The sequence below is a fragment of the Columba livia genome, chromosome 2, assembly GCF_036013475.1.
Source record: "Columba livia isolate bColLiv1 breed racing homer chromosome 2, bColLiv1.pat.W.v2, whole genome shotgun sequence".
In the NCBI taxonomy this organism is placed as follows: Eukaryota; Metazoa; Chordata; class Aves; order Columbiformes; family Columbidae; genus Columba; species Columba livia.
The window spans coordinates 36,939,944-36,961,538 of record NC_088603.1 but is presented as its reverse complement, the minus strand read 5'-3'; positions in this window follow the sequence as shown (position 1 = coordinate 36,961,538).

Here is a 21,595-nt window from a genome sequence, read left to right as displayed (position 1 = left end):
CAAATTACCCCAAATCAGTCTTATTCAATGTTTCTCCTTACTCTTGGTAAATTTAAAAGAAGCCATGAGTTATGCTTGTGCCATATAAAAAGAATGGGCAGGAGAACGGAAAGGCACAGGCCTTCCCACAGATGGAAGCTAATCCACGTGGAAAGGTGTGTGCTGGCCTCCCTAACATGGTGAGAACAGCTAGGGTGCACACAAGGTCCAGAACTGCAAGAAGGAGGGTTGTCTCTTCTTTTCATTCATGGTTTCTCTTACCCCACTCGTGAGGGACCCCAGTATGTCAGGAAGAGCACTGTGTGTGTCCAACCTCCTCTCCTTCAGATCTCAGCATACATTTGTTCCTGATGCCTGTGCTGAGCACACCTGTTCTCTCAGCTCTGACGTGCGATGCCATGTAACTCCTCACCTGCTTGTGCACCAGTGGGTATGCAATGGTTCTCCACGTGGGTCTGGCTTCAAATACCCACATGACCTCTTCTTCATAGCTCTGTACTGTGTGGTCTATTCCAGGGAGATAGAACAGGGATACTTTATATTCCCTTTTATATCCACAACAGTTCAAGGAACACTTTGTTTCCTCCATACTCGGACACCATTATTTCACGCTTTTTAGGGATGAGGTCACAAAATTATTCTCATTATTAATCCCCCACAGAGCTCCTGCATAAAAATCATGGGGTCATGTGGCAAAAAGATCCTATAAGTATTATTAAGCGCAATTAACTTTTTTTCTTTTTTTTTTTAACAGACTTGACTTGTCTCTTTCCAGTTCCCTTCTTGGGCACGTTAAGAATACTGGAGATACGAAGGTTTTTCTTCCTCCTTTAATTGTGCTATAAAGATGGCTCATTCACACCTTCATATGACTCACTTTGAGTTTTTTGCTGCTTGAAACAGAAGGGGAAAAAATATTTTGCGCGAGATTCTGCAGGTAGTCTATTTCAAATGCTTCTACTAACACTGTAATTTACATCAATAGTCTTAAAACTGCAAAAGGTGAGGAGAAATACATGAACTGTCCTAACAAAGATGTCCCACAGAAATTCAAGTTATGTTGATCAAGGCTAAAGGTGTAGAGTGTCAAGGACTCACTTTCTAGCCCACAGGTGGGGGCTGCAGGGGGGTTGTAATGGACCTTCCCCACAGTTATTTGATCTATAACCTTTCTTAAAGTCCTCTGCATAGTCTGCTTGGTAAGACTTTGTGCAGGGAGAGTCAAATTTCTGCCTTATTTTCTAGCCAAAAAGCTGGGGGGGTGACGAGGAATAACTTCAGTGGTTCCCTTGCAATTGTAAAATTCATAATTGTGATGCAGCAGGAGAAATAGAAGTGTCTGGTACCACGCAGCACTGCTGGTGTTTCACACAAACCTCGGTACAGAAAGTTAAGGATGCCTTTTTAGTGTGATTTGGTTTAGACACATGTGAAGAGCTGCCCTGTCAGGAAGAAATAAAAAGCCATAGCGATCCAAGGATTAAAATAATTTTTTGAGAACAAAATTACTGAAAATCACACGAAGTAAAACAAAAATCAGTTTGTGCTACTAAACCTCACCTGCCACTAAGAACTTAAACTATATGTAACATGCGGATGTAGCAATATGCAGACATCATGACTATATAGAGGACACAGTGCTTTCACATGTGACATAGAGATTATATTACTAGTGTATGAAAAACAAACAAACCAAAAACTTTAACTCCCAGTGTTTTAATTTAGGATGAACTACTGCAGTACCTGTTATAAAATCAGATACACATATCAAAACAATGGCTGCAATGTTTGATTTTTTATTACTTTTAGCCCAACAGGTGCAAAACCATTCATTTAATCAAAAGTTTATAGATGGACAAAACCATTTTTAGAAAGGGTATAGCTTTGCTTTTGCTCTTGTAACACAGAATGTGGCATGGCTTTTATTTTAGCTGAAGTACAGAATCAGGTTTGTTGCGTTTTGCTGCTCTAAATCCATGGGTAAAATCCCAGCTTCACTGAAGTCAATAGGAAAACTCCCATGGATTCAGGGGGCCAACATTTCATCCCATGTCTGTAATCAATCACTAAAATGTAGCAGGGTCCAATGAGTGACTACACTGGAAAAAAATTACAACAAAATACTTGGAGTAGTTTGTAAATATTTTGGAGACTTGGGACTCAGGCATTAATGCCTCTCCTAGTTACTGCTAGAAAAACATTTACAAAACTTGTACGTAGGTGAGTTCCAGATTAGATTTTCAAAGCATGTTGCATATTTGACGTTAAAAGTATGTAAGTTTTAACTTCGTCTGTTTCTCAGTTAGTTGCTTGTTACTTTTGCAAGTTTCTTTTGCACATTTTGTTCTTTGGTTGAAAGGGAGAAACATTCAAATATATTTACTTCTGAAATGGAGATATTCATTAACCTTAGATGATAATGCAAGAAAACAGGACAGATAAATATTTGCAAATCATGTATTTTATTTTGCAATGTATTAAATTTGCCCCCAAACTTCAGCATAGTAGTATGAAAAAGAAGAAATGACACATGAAACTGACAGAAAATTGAGAAGTATGACAACAGACATAGTACACAGCATGAACCCTGATTTCCTCTTCTCCTCCCCCTCCTATCATGGCTCTGCATGTGCCCATGACTGTTCTACTTTCAATGTAATATTCAATATGAGAAAATTTTGAAGGGTTTCTAAAATACAAGGTATATGAAATGAAGTGAAAGCTCAGAGGAGAGGTTTTTCTTATATATTACACAGAGTTACAAATAAGACACTTATTCAGACCTAGCTGAACTTTAGCTAGTAGCAACACTAGCAATCAAATTCATGTTATGTAAATGAAAAAGAAATTCCAATTCAGACTTACCTGATACCAAATGACACAGTAAATTAACTCCTTCTTTTGAAAGTGATGTTTTTCATTCATGAGAGCAACAATAAAAGCAAATTCCAAGTACATTTGTCATCATAAAAGTCTCTCAAGGCCCTGTCAATAAATTACAAAGAAGCATGGGTGAATGGGGGCTCTATATGAGCAAATAACAGGGAAGCACAAAAATTAAATCTCATCCTTCTGGCTTAACAAAGGCCAGCTTAAATTCAAGGGAATTTTACCTGAATAGCTGCCAGGCACAGAGTACCCATCGTCCCCACTTGTATATCTGGAATGGACATATCGCAGCTTGAAGAGAAATCAGAATGGGGAATATGCAGCTTTCCATATTCTCTGCTGCTAGAAAAGATGAATGCACTTAAATATCCAGGATGGATTACCTAGCTTCTTTAAGCAAACAGCACCACTAAAATAATTCAACTATAGCAAGGTTGACTAGAAAAACCTTTAGGAAATACAGGTGCATCGTGGAAAAAGAGAGAACTTGTTTTTCTGAAGCTGTAGTTCAAAACGGTTTCAAGTATTGTTTTAGTAGCAAAGATAGATAGCTAATGTCAGGGGAGAAAACTGACACAACTCTTGCCAGAAGATCCAATGACACTCAGCACAAGGTAGCATGTAACAAACAGTGCTGTAAAGATCACAGGGTAAGAATGGAAATTAAATGGCCATACCCTGATAGAGCTGGTTTTCCTTAGCAAAACTACCTGGGAAAATAGAAAGATGTAACAGCTTAATTGTGTGCAGGAAAGCAGAACAAAAGAACGCAATTGCAACTGATTGAGACATCAATTTGTTTGTGGAAAGCCCGAAGAGATGGCAAAAAGCCTGCTGGAAACGCAAGGGGAAAAAGGCTTACTCTGAAATCCTAGACTCGGTGATGCTCATACAAGTTGTACTATGAACTGCTGACTCAGTGTTTACATCCCAGTTTTTCCCCACTGGGGAGGACATACAGGACACACCGGGCAAGACGATCAGAGACGGTGAAGAAGTGCTGTGAGTTACTAAAATATATACGCAGATAAATGCCAAGGCTGTCAATGACTCAGGAATGAAATTACATAGAGAAAGTTTGTCTAGAGCTCTGTCACTGGGAAATATTTCTAGAAGAGAGAGACTCCGGACAAGAGTAATTTTGGAACAGGGAGCTAGGCATTTCCTAAGGAGTTTATTAATAATTTCTTTTGGGAGTACTGGATTTGAAATTGGAGCAGAAAATAGCCAGGTAAACAACGAGATGTAGCATGTGGGGACATCTTCAGGGAATCAGAGAAGAAATACAACTGATCAAAGCTTACTTGGATATTATTAGATACTTGGCCATACCAAAGTCATCCTTCTTCAAAGATGGCAAATGCTAGCGTCTAATTACATCTTTTTTTACTGTATATAAACACAGGACAATTTTTCACACTCTGTACCTGGGAACTTTTTCACTGTGTATAAGCACTAGTTTGTATTTTGTTAGAGTGTGTTTTAAAAGCAATATAGAAATTAAACAAAATATACCAAGTTATTGAATTTGAGATAAGTTTTAAAGACTACTGTAAACTGAAGGAAAACATCTTTATTTTTTTGTTTTAAAAGTGCCCTTAAAAACTACTATCTCATCATGCAGGTTGGTTTGGGTTTTTTTTAAAAACATCTGGTCGTTCTTAAAAGTATCTATAGACTCTGCCTGCACAGACACAGCCTGTATGGGGTAATGCAAACTCTGAGCCAAGCCTACAATCAGAGATATTAACACAACTGATTACGCTGATGGAGTGAAGCCACTATTTTTATCTCACCTGAGATAAGGCCCACAGGATATAAATTGCCTTTTGAAAGGCAAGGGATAAAATTTAAAAAATGAAAAAAAAGAAAAAAAGAAAAGAAATAAACGTTTTCTTTTAAAGGTGCAGCAGCAGTAAAGACTAAAAGGGAGGGAAAATTATATTAGTCATATTCTCTGTCCCCACAGAGGTCCAGAAGGCCACAGCAAGAGGGAGACGCAGCAGCTCCATTGGGGCTGGGAGCTGCAGAACCAGCTGCAGCTGCACAGCTATGCGTGGGGCTGCCTGTGGCCCAGGGCACCCTGGACAAGCCAGTCTCCATCTTAAAACAATAAATAAAACCACTTAATCCCCTTACTCTACAGAGCACTCAAGGCACATATTCAAAAGACACCTTAAAAATAGCCCACCAGCACATTCCTGCCCTTGTGGCTGGTGCTGCAACACTCCAGGTCCTGCACCCTGCAGGGAGGCACCACCAAAGCCTGGCAGCTGGAACAGAATTAAAGTTCAGGAGTTGAAGGATTTTTGATCAAAAATTACTTTCCTTTGTCTTTGGTGCTTTCCTGTGTGGTGAGCATTAGCCAACATATGTGTCTAGAGACCAAGAGCCAGGTCGGTTTGTTGCACCGAGTTTTTGTCATGAGGGTTGTGCTTAACCTCCACAGAGTCTGCATTTTCAAGACATGATTTCTCCTCCTGTTGTTTCAGAGCTTGTGAGGCTCTCGATCAAAAGCAGGGTTTGAGTTTCTCTACCTCTGGCTTATCTGGGATTGATGGCGAAAATGTGCAAAAGTTTGTGTATGATACAGGAATTTCTGGGATAATCTAATGTTTTAAAGTGAAGTTCTGGCTCCTCTGAAAACAGTAGTAAAATTTACCTCTGAGCTTGATGGTGGGAATACCCACTGACCTGCCTCAGCTGCCGAACCAAGCACACAAACCTGCAGGCAAGAGTTTTGTTCTCAGCTACTGATAGTGACATAAGGCAGACACTTCGGCCATGAAACTTTAGCTTTATTGCAGCTTTCAGAGCAAAATGTGGCTCCCAGCTTTTGTATTAGCTTTTCCAAACTAATTTCTTCAAAGACAGGAAACAATGATGAAATAAACAGAAGTAGTAGATATAAATGTCAAACAAAACCACCCAAATAAATCTGCTAGGAACTGCAGAGTAATGCTGCCTCTGATTGTTATGTGGTGTTGGGTTTTAATCTAGTATATGTAAATGAGCTTCCCTTTTAATTGTTAGCCTAGTTGCAACATCTTGTTGCCGACATTTTCAGAAATTTCACTAACCAGATTAGTTAAAAGAACGGCTGTTTTTAAGCTAAAATGTTAATAATACTTGTATTAGAGCCTCAACTACAGAAGTCAGAGTAGGTCCATTGATTTCAGCAAAGTTAAAACTACTACCCCAGATGACAGTGCTGAATTCACAAAATAGTTTTCATTAGATAACTTCTTAAAGTAGGTCTTACAGACTTGCCTTCACCTAGGACAGAGAACAGTGGTAAAAACTTCACAATTTAAAATGTTCATTTTTCTTTTAATAAATAAAATCTGCTGTGCTTTAAACACACAATCCATCCCAGAATTATTTCACAAATACAAGGTATTCTAGAAAGTGAGCCCTCCCCAGCTTCTCCAGTAAAGCTGTAAAACATACATGATTTATCACCAGGTTATTTGGGTATGTCTTTAATAGGTGCATCTTACCATTTTCAAGATACAGGTTAAGACTGAAGCTCTGTTTAATCTCCAGTGGTAACAAGTTCTGTAGCTCCAGGCCTTCTGTTAAGAATGCTTGTGCTGTTCCCCACCAGTTACATCACCCCGTTCATCCCAATTACATATACTGCAGCTGATGTAGTACTTTAATAATTTGTTTTATTTGTGCACTGATTAAAAATTTCTAGATCAAACATTTAATGAAAAGCTCTCCAACCTGACAGGTTTGCTGCTGAATGCAGTCATTTACAACTCAAGCCTTATAATAACCAGAGCAAGTGTTGGAAAAGCTGTTCATGCCAAATGCTCAGCAACTGACACATATAATCTTATATCTTTTCATTCAGACCTTAAAAAAAAAAAAAATCTGAGACCTAATTATATTGGTTGTAACTGTTCTGAAATGAATGGTGGCAGGAACTAATACTTGTTTATTTTCTTTCCTGACAAGTGCTCTGAATAAAAACAGTTTCTAGACATGATGGAATGACTTTTCCTATGACTCAGACACATTCAACGAAATAAGGTTTGAAGAAACCGAAGCTTGTTTTCTGTCTAACAATAGTAATTGAAAATACCCAGAACTTTTAAGTATTTATACCATCTAGAAATGTCAGACTAAAAACTACATAGTGAGGCCAAAAAGTCTCCAGCAAACAAACTCTTGCCCCATGCTTTTTCATTTGAGTGAGATATTGCGCTTATTTACTCAGGCTTATTTCAATTTAATTAATTTCTCTTTTCAGTTTGATTTTCTTTTTCATTTTTAATTTACAGGTGCTACTTAAAGTAAACAGTCATATTTCCAGTTGGCAACATATTTAATATTCTTCACAACTCCAGGGCAAACTGGTGTTTTAAAATATACTATTCAATAATATAGGAAAGGCACATAAAACTTCATGTTTATTTCCATGTTGCAGAACTCTAACTAGCACACTTTTTGCAAGCTGCTTAGCTCTCAGTACTTCAGTTATTTCAGCTTTTCTAAGAGTAAGCTACCTAGTTTGGCTCTGGTTTGTAATAAAGTTATCTTAAAATTTTGTTATTGCTCTGCACTAAGTAGTTTAAAAGAAAATAAATATCAGTAAATATTATATGAAAACTTAGTAAAGTGTCTGCTGAAAAGAGAGATATATCTGGTAATTTAAGTACAGTAATTACAAAGGCATGAAAACCCACTTAGAATACAGATTTACTTCTTTTAGAGTAACTTATGAAATACCGTTGTCTATATTCTTCCCTTATCCATAATTATACAAGCATATTTTCTGATACCAGGAAAGCACTTAGTCTGCTAACTGTATTCATGCAGTTGTAATTAAAGCCATGTGGCCTCTCACCTTACAGCTCATGCTGAAAATGTGGGAGATGCAGGACCTGCAATGCACACCCTGTCGCGTTTCCTTGCTAAGGCTGCCCGTGGCCCATCTGCTATAGCAATGAAATCCCACAATCAAGATTTCCACACCAATGCCGTCTCCGAGCAGCCTTTTTGTGGCTAGCACTAAAGTATCAAACTCTGGCAAGGAGCTATGGCCATAGGCCCAGTTTTGGGACGGTTAGGATGCACCGGCCACACTGCTCCTTGGCGAATACAGGCTCACAACGCTGCACATTTACATGAGGTAGGGGTAGGTTTTACCGCGGGGCTCGGGCGCGTTTCGTTTCCAAAAGGGCGAGAGGAAAGCCGAGCGAACGTGCGCTTGGCTCTGCCCAGCCTCCCGGACCATTCCGCATCGGAGGGCTCCCTCTAGAGGGGACCGGTCCCGCTGCCGCCGGCCCGCACCGCCGGGTCCCGCACCGCCGCCTTCCGCACTGCGCTCCCCGCATCCGCTCCTCCCGCACCGCCGGACCCCGGCACCGCCGGGCCCTCTGCATTGCCGCTCTTTGCACCTCCGTGCCCCGCACGGCAGCCCCGCCGGCACCACCACTCCTGTACTGGCGGGTCCGGCACCATCACTCCCGGCACCGCCACTCCTCGGCACATCTGGCCATGCTCCACCAATGGCCTCCCCGACCCTCCTCAGCCAGGTTTGGGGCTCAGCTCCTCAGTGCAAGGCAAAGGGGAAATAACCACAGCAGATGTGATGGGATGTGGGCAGAAAGGAAAAGCTGAGGGAAAGTGAATTGGTACAGTTGTCTGCAGTGGCGTCAGCAGCACAGTTGTGCTGTTACTGAAGTTACCACTGACACAAATACAACCTGTGAAAATACCCATATCATTGGAGTTCATGCCATTTACAAGAGAGCAGTTACAGTATGTTGCCCCAAATTATTAAAATACAGCTTGGCCTATAGGATGGGTTTGGGAATAAAAGAACACATTAAAACCACCCTGGATAAATCAGCCACTGAGGTAGACTGCAAAAATCTCAGAAATGCAGCCCAAAGCCACCTTTCTTCACACTCCTAAAATCCATGGTGTTGAAGAATCCCACTGCCTGCTAACGTGCTTCTTCACCACTACCACAGAGATCAGCAGGTGGATTTTGAAAGCACAGGGAACTGAGAGGTGGATCTGAGAGGGAGGTATTTCACAGCAGATTGGAATAAACATTTCTCTAGTAGTTGCAAGAAATGGTTCAAGATCAGACTTTCAAGGCTGAAATAGGAGCAGAATCCCTGTTCCCCCATTCCACATTTGGATGATAAAACATTGGCTTCACGGGCAAATTCCAACCTGCTCTATGAGTGCTTGCGCTGTGCTCAGCACTGTGGTGGCCCAGCACCTGCCAGGGGAGACTCATTCATCACCCTGGCCTCTGCTGCATGCATTGCTCTCTCTCATCCCAAACAGACTTCACCTATACAAAACACATATTCCTAATCACAAACCAGAACAACTTTAGGTTGTTTCTTTGTTTCTACATTCATACTCAGTATGGTAGTACCCAAAGTATTGTTTGTACTGAAGTACCTGAAAAATATTAAGGCCTGATGTTGAAACAGTGTGTCAGGTAATGAAAAAGCTTGCTGTAGCTACAATACTTGAGGCATTTTGAAGTAACTAAAAAACTGTTCTGCAATAGCAACACGAGATAGTATAGCTGTCTACTACTCATGTGGTAACTCATCCTCTGAAAGAGCACCAGTCCCTCCGCCAGCTACAGGGAGGTCTGGATGAACAGCATAAATGAGCTCCCACAGGTTTCAAGCACACTGAATGGTGAAGATGAATCTCACCTGTAGTTTATACAATACTTGCAATTAACTACTCTGTTCCTGAAAGTCTGATCTCTCTGTACCAATATACATCTATACTTGTCCACTCTTATTTCCTGAGTAAGAATGCAATATTGCTCAACACATGTCTCCCCCATGCAATGGAAAGGCAAAGGGAAGGCAAATCCAGCCAGCATTAAATAGCTGCTGTGTCTGCATGGAGGGGTACAGGCCCCAGCTCTGTCTTGAAAACACATGGAAGCTGTGAATTCAGCCTCTTACTAATGTGTATCAGCTCAGGCACAACATACTTTGTTGCCTGTAATTTTGGTAATCATTAGCCCAAGCATCTGCACTGTACCTGTAGCCAAGCTAAAGCAGACCTAACAGTTTTGGACCAAAATTGCTACTTTGAGTCTATAAAGCTGACTAGCTTGGATCAATGCATAGCTGATGCTGTATCTGTTACGCTACAGAATGCCCCAGATGGAGGTACTCCAAAGACCATGTCGATAGCATTGTTGAAAGAAAAAACAGAGCCTCAAATATAAGCTGAAGTGGTCCTAACTTTTCTTATCTGTGTTCAGTTATTTTCTGTTTATTTATAGATGACATTTTTGTTATACCAGAGCTTTATTACATGTTGTCCAGCTTCCAGAGAACAAAGGAGTGTGTTTATAGAGCTCTTACCTATAATTAGTGTCACCCAGTTAAACAAGGCACCTCTGTTTTATAACTGCCAAAGCTGTCACACTTTTTTTTTCAGAGTGAATTTCAGTGATGGACTACTTGAGCCATAGTTTCTTTAAAAAGTAGCATAAAAATGTGTTAGTACTCTAGACCTGCTATTCTAACCAACCATATCATGTGGCAGGCTCTGCCACAGTGCCAGAGCACAGAAAATGCTTCCTCTATTATATTTCCACTTAATTATTCTTGTACTTTTCAATAACTTTGTGTCATAAAATCATGGCATATAGTCGATTTGGATTAGCTTTATCCTACTAGGTTATGACAGACTTTCAACTTAGTCATTAATCTGTCATCAAAAGTTTTGGAATCACATAGACATGAGAGCCAGCCATATTTAAATTGGGAAGGTATAGTTTTTATGAGTCTACATTTAATTAGAATTCCAATAAAAGTGACATATCCATTTGAGGCAGGCTTAATATGCTGAGTTTAACATTTATTCGAAACACCTTTCTCTGAAAGAGAAATGTCTGCAAAGAAAAGCAGTATTTTCTCCAGACATAACAATCTTCTTGGCCTGTCCCAAGGAAATAAGTCCCCCAAGGCCAAGGCCCCAACTGATACTGAGGCTCAAGTGGAGACTGGGAGGTTGTTGAACAACTCAAGTCTGTCTTTGTCTTGGCCATTTACTCACCTGCTGTTGCACTAAGAAATTAATCCAAGCTTCATGGGGACAAATGCGACAGAGCCGTGTTACATGTTCCCAGAGTTGCTTCTGCTGTGTAAGGATTTCTTAGTGCTGTTTTAACCAAAACCAGGACTCACCTCTGCTTCACACAGATCTAAGAGATCCCCTGGCTGATGCTGCTGCATCACCTGCTGCCCAGGCTACTCCTTGCAGATGAAGGAGCAGGGAGAAGGTGTTGAGGATGAGTTTGGATGGCAGAGGGCACAAGCAGAAGGGGCAAGCCACAGTTACAGAAACATTGCACAGGTAGGCTCTGTGCTTATCTGCTTCCACAAGCCACCAGGACTCTCAAAAGGCATTTCCCTGTTCTCCTTCAAATGAAGATGGGGGTTGGTTTCCAATCTGATCAACCACCCCCTACCAAGCAAATGGGATTCTGGTCCCCTGGGAGTCAGGGAAACAGCCTCTGCTTTTCATGGCCAGTCTATCAGCTCCCATAGCACTTTCTTATTTTCCTGGCCAAGGCAACAAATGACCTCTCTGTCTAAGGACTTCAACTTGATCAGTCTCCAAGCTTGAAACACCCACACCAAACTCACTGTCTGGCTACCGTATCTTAAGTCCCTTGGACACAGGCTGTCAGCAACACCAGCCTCAGCCAGTCAGATAAATTTCAATTTACATGAGCCAAAATAACCTATAAAACTGATGCATTTTTAAACAATTCTAACAGGACGGATAACATTTGCTGCTTTATAGCAGCTAGTATTTTTTCCCATTTAAACATATTTTTATTATTAAAAATAGGCCTGGTCAAAGTTACATTTGATTTTATAACACTCTCCATTAAGGCCAAGATTTAATACCTGAAAACTGTTTACGTACATTTTAAAAATATTCTGAATCAATGAGCTCTCCTTAAACTCCAATGAGATAAAAGGTGCTATTCTTTGGTTATATGTAGTTAAGAAAACTTCTGAGGTCAGCTCACCTTATAAATATGTTGCAAAGTTATGCACTATATTAAATATTTACATTATTTTCAGTCTTTGCAATTGAGCAAGTTCTGATATTTACATTTCTCCTGACTGAAAGCACTTTCAGACTCTGCTGTACATTAAAAAAAAGTTTGCCTGAATTTGCCCTGAGCATTTAAGTTAGCTCACAGGAGCGGGAAGAATCTTTACTTCATTTGCACTGCTGAGAAATGCATGAGAAAGTTGGGGTAAAAAAAAAAAGAAAAAAGTAAGAAAATTTATTTCCCTATTAAAATCATTGAACAGAGTATATCTTTCATCGGGATTAGATCTTGGAGAAAAGGCACCCACTTTTCACAGGCATGAGAAGACACAAGGGTTCCAGAGGGTGTGATTCCCTTTGGCTTCATCCCTTGTTGATGGCTGTGGGCACGGCTGGGCACTGAGCTCGCTGAGCACCTCCAGAAATCCTTCCAAGAATGGAGGGTGACTTACATGACTCTTGGACACCACACCTGTGGTGCACGGACCTGGTCTGTGATATCATTAACTGTAGCTGCTGCTTCTTTCATAGAGGCATTAACCTTATTCATTCCACAGGCAAAGCAATTATTTCATAAATTATCTTGTTATTTACACCGTACTTTCTGACAAGGAAATGACTAAAATTCATACCATTGGCTTTTGACCATTAACGGTCAAGTTACAATTTTCACCTAAATGCAGCTTGATAAAATCTCCTTTAAAAATTACAATGCCGTAAATAAGAAAATCTTCATTTTCCGTTTCTTGAGATGAAAAAAAAAAAATGAAGTAAACATGGAGAATCTGGATAAACAGTACACTACTTAATTGCTTAAATACATTTTTCTATATGTATTGTGTCCTTTATGGCTAAAAACCCCACAAGTACCAAATTGAGTATGAAGTGTTTGTTTGTTTAAATTGCTTTTCTAACCAATGAAAATGAACCTTTTATAGGAAAGGCAGTAAGGAAAACAAAACAAAACAAAAAAATGGCAGAACAAGTTTAAGCATCACTATTTTAAAAATAGAAGCTTGCTGCTTATATCATTGTTAAAACTGGTGATTCAAATTACCAAGTATGGGATTCCTCTGATCAACCCTGATATGTATCTACATCTGAGTTTAAAGGGCTCTAGCTTTCACTGGGAATAAAGAGGTACTTTTACGGCACAATTCCTCTCATCTGAAATCTTAAATCAGATGAGATGTACAGTACTAGATATAGAATAGATTAAGTCCAGCTTGAAGGGACCTACGACAATCATCAAGTCCAACTGCCTGACCCTTTCAGGGCTGACCAACAATTAAACCATGTTATTAAAGGGCATTTCCCATATGCCTCTTAAATACCGACAGGCTTGGGGCATCAACCACCTCTCCAGGAAATCTATTCAAGTGTTTGACCACCCTCTTGATAAATAAATGTTTCCTAATGTCCAGTCTGAACCTCCCCTAGTTCAGCTTTGAGCTGTTCCCACACGTCCTGTCACTGGATCTCAGGCAGAAGAGCTCAGCATCTCCCACTCCGCTTCACCTCCTCAGGAAGCTGCAGAGAGCCATGAGGTCACCCCTCCCAGGACGTGTCTTCCAGCCCTTTCACCAGCTTTGTTGGCCTCCTCTGGATGCATTCAAGGACCTTCACATCCTTCTTAAATGGTGGAGCCCAGAACTGCACACAGCATTCAAGGTGAGGCCGCTCCAATAGACTAGACTAGACTGGACTAGTTATACACATAGTATTCTATTCTATTCTATTCTATTCTATTCTATTCTATTCTATTCTATTCTATTCTATTCTATTCTATTCTATTCTATTCTATTCTATTCTATTCTATTCCCTGCAGTCACTATGGAGTTGAATAATGATGAGACCATTATTTGTCTGAAATGCCAGGGTTTTTCTGCTCCAAAAACTTTTTCAGGGACAGAAATCAGAAAGGTTACAAGTGATAATAGGATTTTATTTTATTTTCTGAATCTGTTTCAGAGATGATGCTCCCAAGCATTAACACAATGCACCTGTGTAGCCAGGAGCAGGCTCATATTTACATTCAATTTAACTTGAAAAAAGCATCCCTTGCAGTTTGGGCGAAGGAAAGCCACAGAGCTACCAAAAGCAGCAGCAGGAACACAGGCCAAGCAGCCCCTGTTTCCTGAAGAGTGAAAATTTGAAGAAGGAGGATTGGTACCAACCACACACAAAAGAAGAAGAGGTGTGTGGTACTGTGGGGTATTTTCAAAAGTATTACACCTATTGAGGACAATCATACTTTTTGACTTCAAGAAATTCCTCCACTGTGCTTCTCGGCCAGCAACGCATGAGAAGTTCTCTCATGCCTGCCTGGAACTTGTATTGGATGCAGGGAGAGCTGGAAAGTGGCAGTTCCTAATGGTGCAGCAAGCCTGGATCCCTTTTGCTCAAGCCAGAACCCCTGGGGAAATGGAGACAAGGAAGAGCAGAGCTCGGTCCCACTACAAACTTGCAACTAGAAAGAGCCCAAGAGAGTAAGGGCACAACTGGTGCCATGGTGGTGCGAGAGCAGCGGGCAAGAACCAAGCCAGCATGGCCCAGGGGAGCCCTGACAGGGGCTGTGCTCAGTGCATAGGTTGGTCATTTTCAGACCTAGAATATTTGGATCTGTGCCCCAAGCACAGCCAGGCAAAGACGATTCTTCCAAACTATAAAAATAGCCCATTGCTGCTATCACCGTCTCATCAGCTTGTCCAGCTGGAGCCAAGTTGCGCAGCTCCTCTGTTAAACATGCCAATGAGCTGTGGTTTATGAGGGATACAAAATGCACTTCAGCCATGGGGTAAAACTTTCACAGCTCACCAGTGACTTTAACCTTTCTCAGTGATATTTGCTTACCTCGTTTTGTGGAAGGGTGTTCAGATCTTATCTAAAAACCTGGCAAATATTTCTTTTTTCCTTTAGGATTTAGTGGTTTTAATACTGAAAGAGTAAGGAAGGTACTATTCTTGTAATTTTGCATGGTTTAATCCTAATTACCTGGGCCAAAATGTTCAGTGTCTTTTGATTTAGCCTGAATAAATAAATATTTTTTTTTAATGGTTTTAAACACACATATTCCACTAGGTTTGGTGTTTTGTTTTTGTTGTTTTGTTTTGTACTTCCACTGCACTGAACTGGTATCTATTGAAGCCATCTCTGCCACCAGCTTCTTAAAGATATTCTAGCAGGCATGCTCATTTTAGGCTGGTCTTCCTAATTTGCAGTAATTACTGAGTAACCTCAAGAAGCCCACCTCAACTCAGGCGAAAGCCACTGGTTAATCAGCAGTATGCTGGGAGGAAGATTTCTCAAAGCCAATTCTGCTAAGGAGCTATGCAGAAGATTGCACAGACTCAATCACTCGACAGATACACAGATAATAAAAGAAACAGAATAAGGTCAGGAAACACAACTCTGGAGGACCTGTGGGTAGGTAATGATGTGCTTTGGCACTAAGGAGAGTTGCTTTTGTCTGCATTATCAGGCAAAAGAGCTGCAGCCCAAACTGCAACCTGGATTCTGATGGTCACTCCCAAACAAGGAAGTCAATATGACCTCCGACAGCTTCAAACCCATGGCTTATCAGACTACCACATCCTGCAATGAAAATACCTGGGAATGCTTTGATACTTCACAGACAAACTCAAAAAACCTTCCTGCTCTGTCCCACATGCAAACATTTATCGTCTAATACCATACTATTCCTATATGTAGCTGTCTCTTTCTGCAGCCTGACTCAATGGCCTTAAATGTCCATTTTTGTTTGGAACTGAATGTTCTGCCAACCAGTTCTGCCTCCTCAATGGGGTGTAGGAACTTTTGACTCATCAGGATACTTTTCATTTTGCATGAAACCTCAGGTGAGTCGTGCAGCTCTGCCCAGACCTCACAGGCCATGGTGATGAGGCGCTCTATCTCTCCAAAAGCTTTATTGAGCATCATACTTTAGATACTCTCGTCCCAGGGCTGTTAACTGGTCCAACACAAATAAACCCCAGTTGAGGAGGAGCTGCACAGAGGAGCTTTGACAAAAGAGGAAAGGGACAAGGTGTATCCACAGGTCACCCACAGCATCTCTCTGTCCATCCCACCATGCAGTTCCTTAGCTCATTACACTGGAGGTTTCACCCCAAGTGATTATGCAGCAGTGACACCTAATGCACAAACGGGTAATTCCTTTTAATACAAAAATACTGAAGGCCCCTCTGCCTGCCCATTTCTAGAATCAGACTGTACCCTCATGGACAGTCTGCAAGATTTAGTGAGTTTCCAAGTGGCTGGTGCATGCAAGAACATTGGCACAATTTCTGAGCACTTGCTGATTATCAAAGTCAATAAAAGTTTTGGAAAAAATAGCAAACATGCTTCTGCCATATAATTTTTTTTTTTTTTTTAATTTAGTACTCTCCTTTTAAACCTTTAACTGCTTAATTTGAAATTATCGTCACCTACTTATCTCCTTTAACTTCAGATTAAAAAATTAAAATATTCATAATAAATAAATACGTATTTGCTGATGAAACTTTTTTTTTCCACAGATACCAAGTACTGAGTTGCAGGAGTCTTTTCCGTACCCTACGGAAAAAGAGTATGTTAAGTGATAAACTTATGACCAATATAGGCACTTTTACAGCTCCAGAGAGAACATCCTCCTCATTTCTATCCAGTTTGGCCAAGTCAATAATGAGTTCATTCAAACTGAGAAACTGATTTGGATTTGAATAGTAGGGAAATTTGTTTTCCTTTTCCAAGCTATAAATAAAAAGCCTGAAGAGCTTGAATGTGGTGTTTCTAAAATTCCTAAGGGTTGAATGGCCAGAAATAACAAGTTGACCATTTATTGGTAAAATTTCTTTAAAAGAAATCAGGTTTGAATGAATCATATTTTTTCTATGGATCCAGCACATTCCACATCTTTTTCTTTTGGCAGATCAGATGGTTTTCAAAAAGCTATTTTTCTGCACTGTTACTTGAATTTCTCTTTTTATCCAAAGGCATTTCTAACCAACAGTGAATAAAAACAAGTATTCCAATAAATAATAGATATCACTTACTGTTTTGTAACATTAAGGAGTTTTCCTTCAGATTTGAAAGAAAAGTTCTATTTGCACTTATATGTGAAAATGAAGCACTCTGCTGGTTAGCAAAAAGAAATACTAGATGAAGCATAAAAGCAATCTTTAATTGTAAATAAATATATACTAATATTTACCTATCAAATACCTAACTTTCTTAGGGAAAGGACTAAATTGTGCAAAGGCAAAACGGGATGAATGTTGCTTATTAAAACCATGGTCTTCTGAAGTTCAAAATCTGTTATTTAAAACAACGAGCTCTGCTTATTACAGATAAGCTCTTTGGGAATAAAGGTATTTCTCTGGGCATTGCTGTATCCGTTTCTGTGGTTCTTTATATTTAGTTTGGAATTTTGAAGGCTGATGGTGATTTTGAAGGTTGATCACGATACAAGGTTTTCTTCCATTACGAACTATTATGTAAACCTAGCTTGAATAAGCTACATAATTTTGCCAAATGATTCCTGAACCTTAGCCAATAATCTGATTAAAGAGAGCAAGAACTCACTTTTTATATTTAAAAAGTGTGTTTGGAGAAACTCCACTGGTCATTCAGATTTCATTAACTTCCAAGTTAATAATTCACATTCTGTCCATTATATTACATTCTGTCTTCAGGCCAAATTCACCCCTGGTATGTTCAAACTTCGGAAAAAAAGTCACTCAGAACGACTCTATTTGCTCAGAAACAAGTAAAACTAGAACAAAAAGAATGAAAACATTACATTGCAGGGCCTTCCCTTACACTGTCACAAATATGCTTTGCTGCTGCAAGTCTCCTCTGGAAGGTAACATAGCAGCAGCTCTCAGATGAGAAGAATAAAGTAAGTGTGAATTTAAAAACAAAGATGCCCAACACAGCAGAGCGGGAGCTGTAGGAAATAGCTTTGTTACCTAATGTGTACCCAAAGTGTTACCAGCTATGCTGCACTGAATCCTAACACTGTTAGAGGAGCAATGATGATTCATAGAAAGATAATACACTGAGCTATATCCAACGGAGCCTGTAGCAGATCTTAACAGATGGGACAGCTCTCCCAGTGTGCTCCCCCGCCAGCATCCATTACCTCTCCTGTAAATACAGAGCCAAAACATTACTCAGTGCATGACCTGTCCATTCACAGAAGTCATATGCTCCTTTGAGAAGACCCAGGGAGCAGAAGCAGGAGGGAAGGCAGATTTTACGTAAGTCTTGCTTTCTTTTTTTTTAATGTTGTCCACAGTTTCCCTTGCCCTGAATCCCAAAATGTGTCACTTCCATGTTCCACTTCTTCACAGTGCAATAAGTATCTGGCCTTAAAAACATGCTGAGCCTTTTGCAGAAGAACAGATTCCCTTACGCTCAGCTACCTGTGTGAATAAGATAAAAGTCCAAAGGGCTTCAAGACTATTCTGCAGAAAAATCTAAATATTTATACGTATTTCCAAAGTTTCAAACTGAAATATTGTGCCTTATCCCCAAGGTTTCCTTGTTCTTACCTGTCCCCATCAGGAATAGGGATCAAATAGATCCTACACAATCTTTGAATGACTCTCAGAAATAGGGTATTCCCTACCACCTAACAAAAGAAAAAGCAGTTCCTTGCTTATTTTTGTTGACTAGATCACAAAAATCCAAGACACTATTTCAATGCAGAAAATAAACCAAGTAATCTTCAGCCACCATTTCTGAGAGCAGGCTAGATTTGAAATGGGTAACATATAGTTTGAGGCTTGCAATTTTTTTCACTTGTCCACTCCCTGCCCAAACATTCAAAATCAAATGCATCCATATAATTTACTTATAAATGTTTCCAGACTTCCAGACAATGCAAAATGATATTCATACCCAGCTCTGACAGCCTTTTTCAAAGACATTGCAGAACATTGTCCAAAAAGTGCTGATCTGCAGACACTTTTCGTATTCAAATCTAAGCAATTTCACATCAAATATTTCTTGCAGGTCTAATTTTAGAAAAATTCCTGAAGACTACTGTAGTGTAACAAAATCTAAAGTGAATTAATATGACCCAGCAAAGTGAAGTACAAAAAGCTTGTATTGATATTCAAAAGCCTGGATATTCGATTCTTAGAGGTCTTGGCTTCCCATCAGCTTTTGCGATGCTTTAAAAAACGAAAGTAGGACCAATAGCCAAAAATTAGAAGGTTGGGGTTCTTTTAATGAGCTAATGTGTGGAAAAAAAATAATAGATACCTAATACACCTGGATGAAGTATTCATACACATGGCTGCCTTATGTTTCTGTGAAAGTGCTGCTCTCATAGGAGTCTGTTTTAAGGCATTTTGGTATCTGGCTGTTAATAACATTTAGTATCAGAGCAAGTCTGATTGACATTTTAGTGCTAAAGACCTTAAGAAACCATCAATGAAAACAAAATAGTATGTTTGATATCTACCAACCATAAGAAATTAGTGTTATGCTGCCATTTTTCCCGTAAGGATGCAGTGTAACGTAGCAGTCACAAGAGTAAACTGTTCAGAATATTGTTTATTGGGAATTTGTACTAGAAGTTATCTGATTTGGATCTAACAACATGATTATAAATACAAAAGCATGATTATTTGACAATATCATAAGACCATTGACAGAAACCAGCAAGTCAGTCATGAGCAGCTTTCAAAGATATTCCCCATCCTTTAATTTAAAATTCCTGACTATGGTATATATACTATTAAACAAACAAAAAAGTAATTTCCATATTGTCAAGGTAAGCAGACAGTGTTTGTTTGGAAATTGTTTTATTATGGAAAGGCATGTATATATATTGTAATACTTGTGTTTCATATAGAGCTGGATACTGGTCCTTTCCTTATAAAACTGAAGAAAAAACTGACAGACCTTTTACTACAAGAAGTCAGGAAAATATTCCTGAAAGGGGAAGAGGACTTCAGAAAACATGGACATCACCTGAAAAGCTGCCTTTTCAAGCAGGAGGAAGCAGGTGAAGATGCTTCACAACCCTTCAGACTCACGTAGTTGACACCAAATATATTTTCTCAGAATACAGGGATGCAAAGTGCAAGCACAAAAAAGAAAATAAAATTTAAAAGGGAAAAGCGAGCAAAAACAACAGAGTTGCACAGCAGCCCTGCTGAGTCAATTCTCACAGGCTGGAAACAGAACCCTATGCATCAAATAAGAACTGACAGATTACCCGCTAATTAGACAAGAATTTAGAGCGCTGGAGGATTTGAAGATCAATTCACAATAAGAGAGTCGGTGCACATCACCAAAGCTGTGGGTGCCCCTGTGTCTGGGATTATCAGTCTCCGAACAGATCAGCATGAGCAGAGGCTGTTGTTGGGCAGGGACTAGAAATCACAGTCTGAAAGGTTGCTGGGCACTCCAGCCAGACTGTTGCCGGCATTCGGAACGTGTGTAACTCTTCCTAGTTTCACAGTTTTGTACTTTGAACACAAGGATTCTTCAGCTGCTTTTCAACATCTGGACTGTCTGCCTTTTGAAAGGGATTGGGCATATTTGTCTTGGCAGATGTTTATACGATCGATAATTTTAGCCAATCTCAGGAAAAGGATAAGTCTGATATTGAGGAAGTATTCAGATTTAGGGCTGACTGAATGGATGAAGGACAATAACAGAAGTGGATTATCCCAACGATGGAACAGGAAAAAAATAAACTCTGAGCTAGAAATGAAGAAAAGGCCTTTCATTTAGCCATATGTTCATGTATTATCAAAAATGGTGTACTAACATGTTATGTTTTTGACTGCATACACCCTGCAACAAAACACACAATAATGAACAAACTGTAGTAAGTGGACCCCACTAAATGGTAAAACTTTTGTAAGACCTAACAGAAGCTCTGAGAAATGTTCTGTTAAGCATACAGAAACATTTTCCCATTATGAAAGTCATCCGAAGACAGCAGCACTTGACTAGGGATGAAGAGCCAGGAATTCCCTAAAGAACCAACCCCACTGTTCTTTTGGCTGCCCTTATCTTAGCTAAGTGTGCATGCAGATAACTAGATCTATGGCAGAAAAAAACAAGTATTCCAACTCAATCAGTTATTTCAACAACGAACATGGGTAGGCCTAGAGGAGGACCAGGTTTAACACGCATTCTGCTACCTCTAGTACCTGTAACCATTGTGAATTTCAGGAGTCTCCTAGAATTTACCTGGTGTCACAACAAATGATTAACAGATAGACAGAATGTGCATATATACATATGGAGATATATATTTATATATCTGTATGTAGCAATCATAGTCTACCTGTCTCATACATATTATGCTTCATAAAGGTGTTTCTTGCTTGTGACCCACAGATCACCGAGGTGTCAAAAGCTTCTGAAGGAAATTAGTGCTGGAATTGTACAGGGGTCTCTGTGTTCATTAGCAACATTTGCAGGTCTACAAATCAAAAAAGTTGAAACCTCTCTACTTAAAACCAACAAACAAGAAGCAACTTGTCTTACTTTGTAAATACAAACAGGTCGAATTCACCATGGCATAACTGTTTCATTTTTATCTTTTTACTCTTTGTTGTTCTTTCCAGAGAATAAATCAAAATACTTGAATAAAATTGGTTGA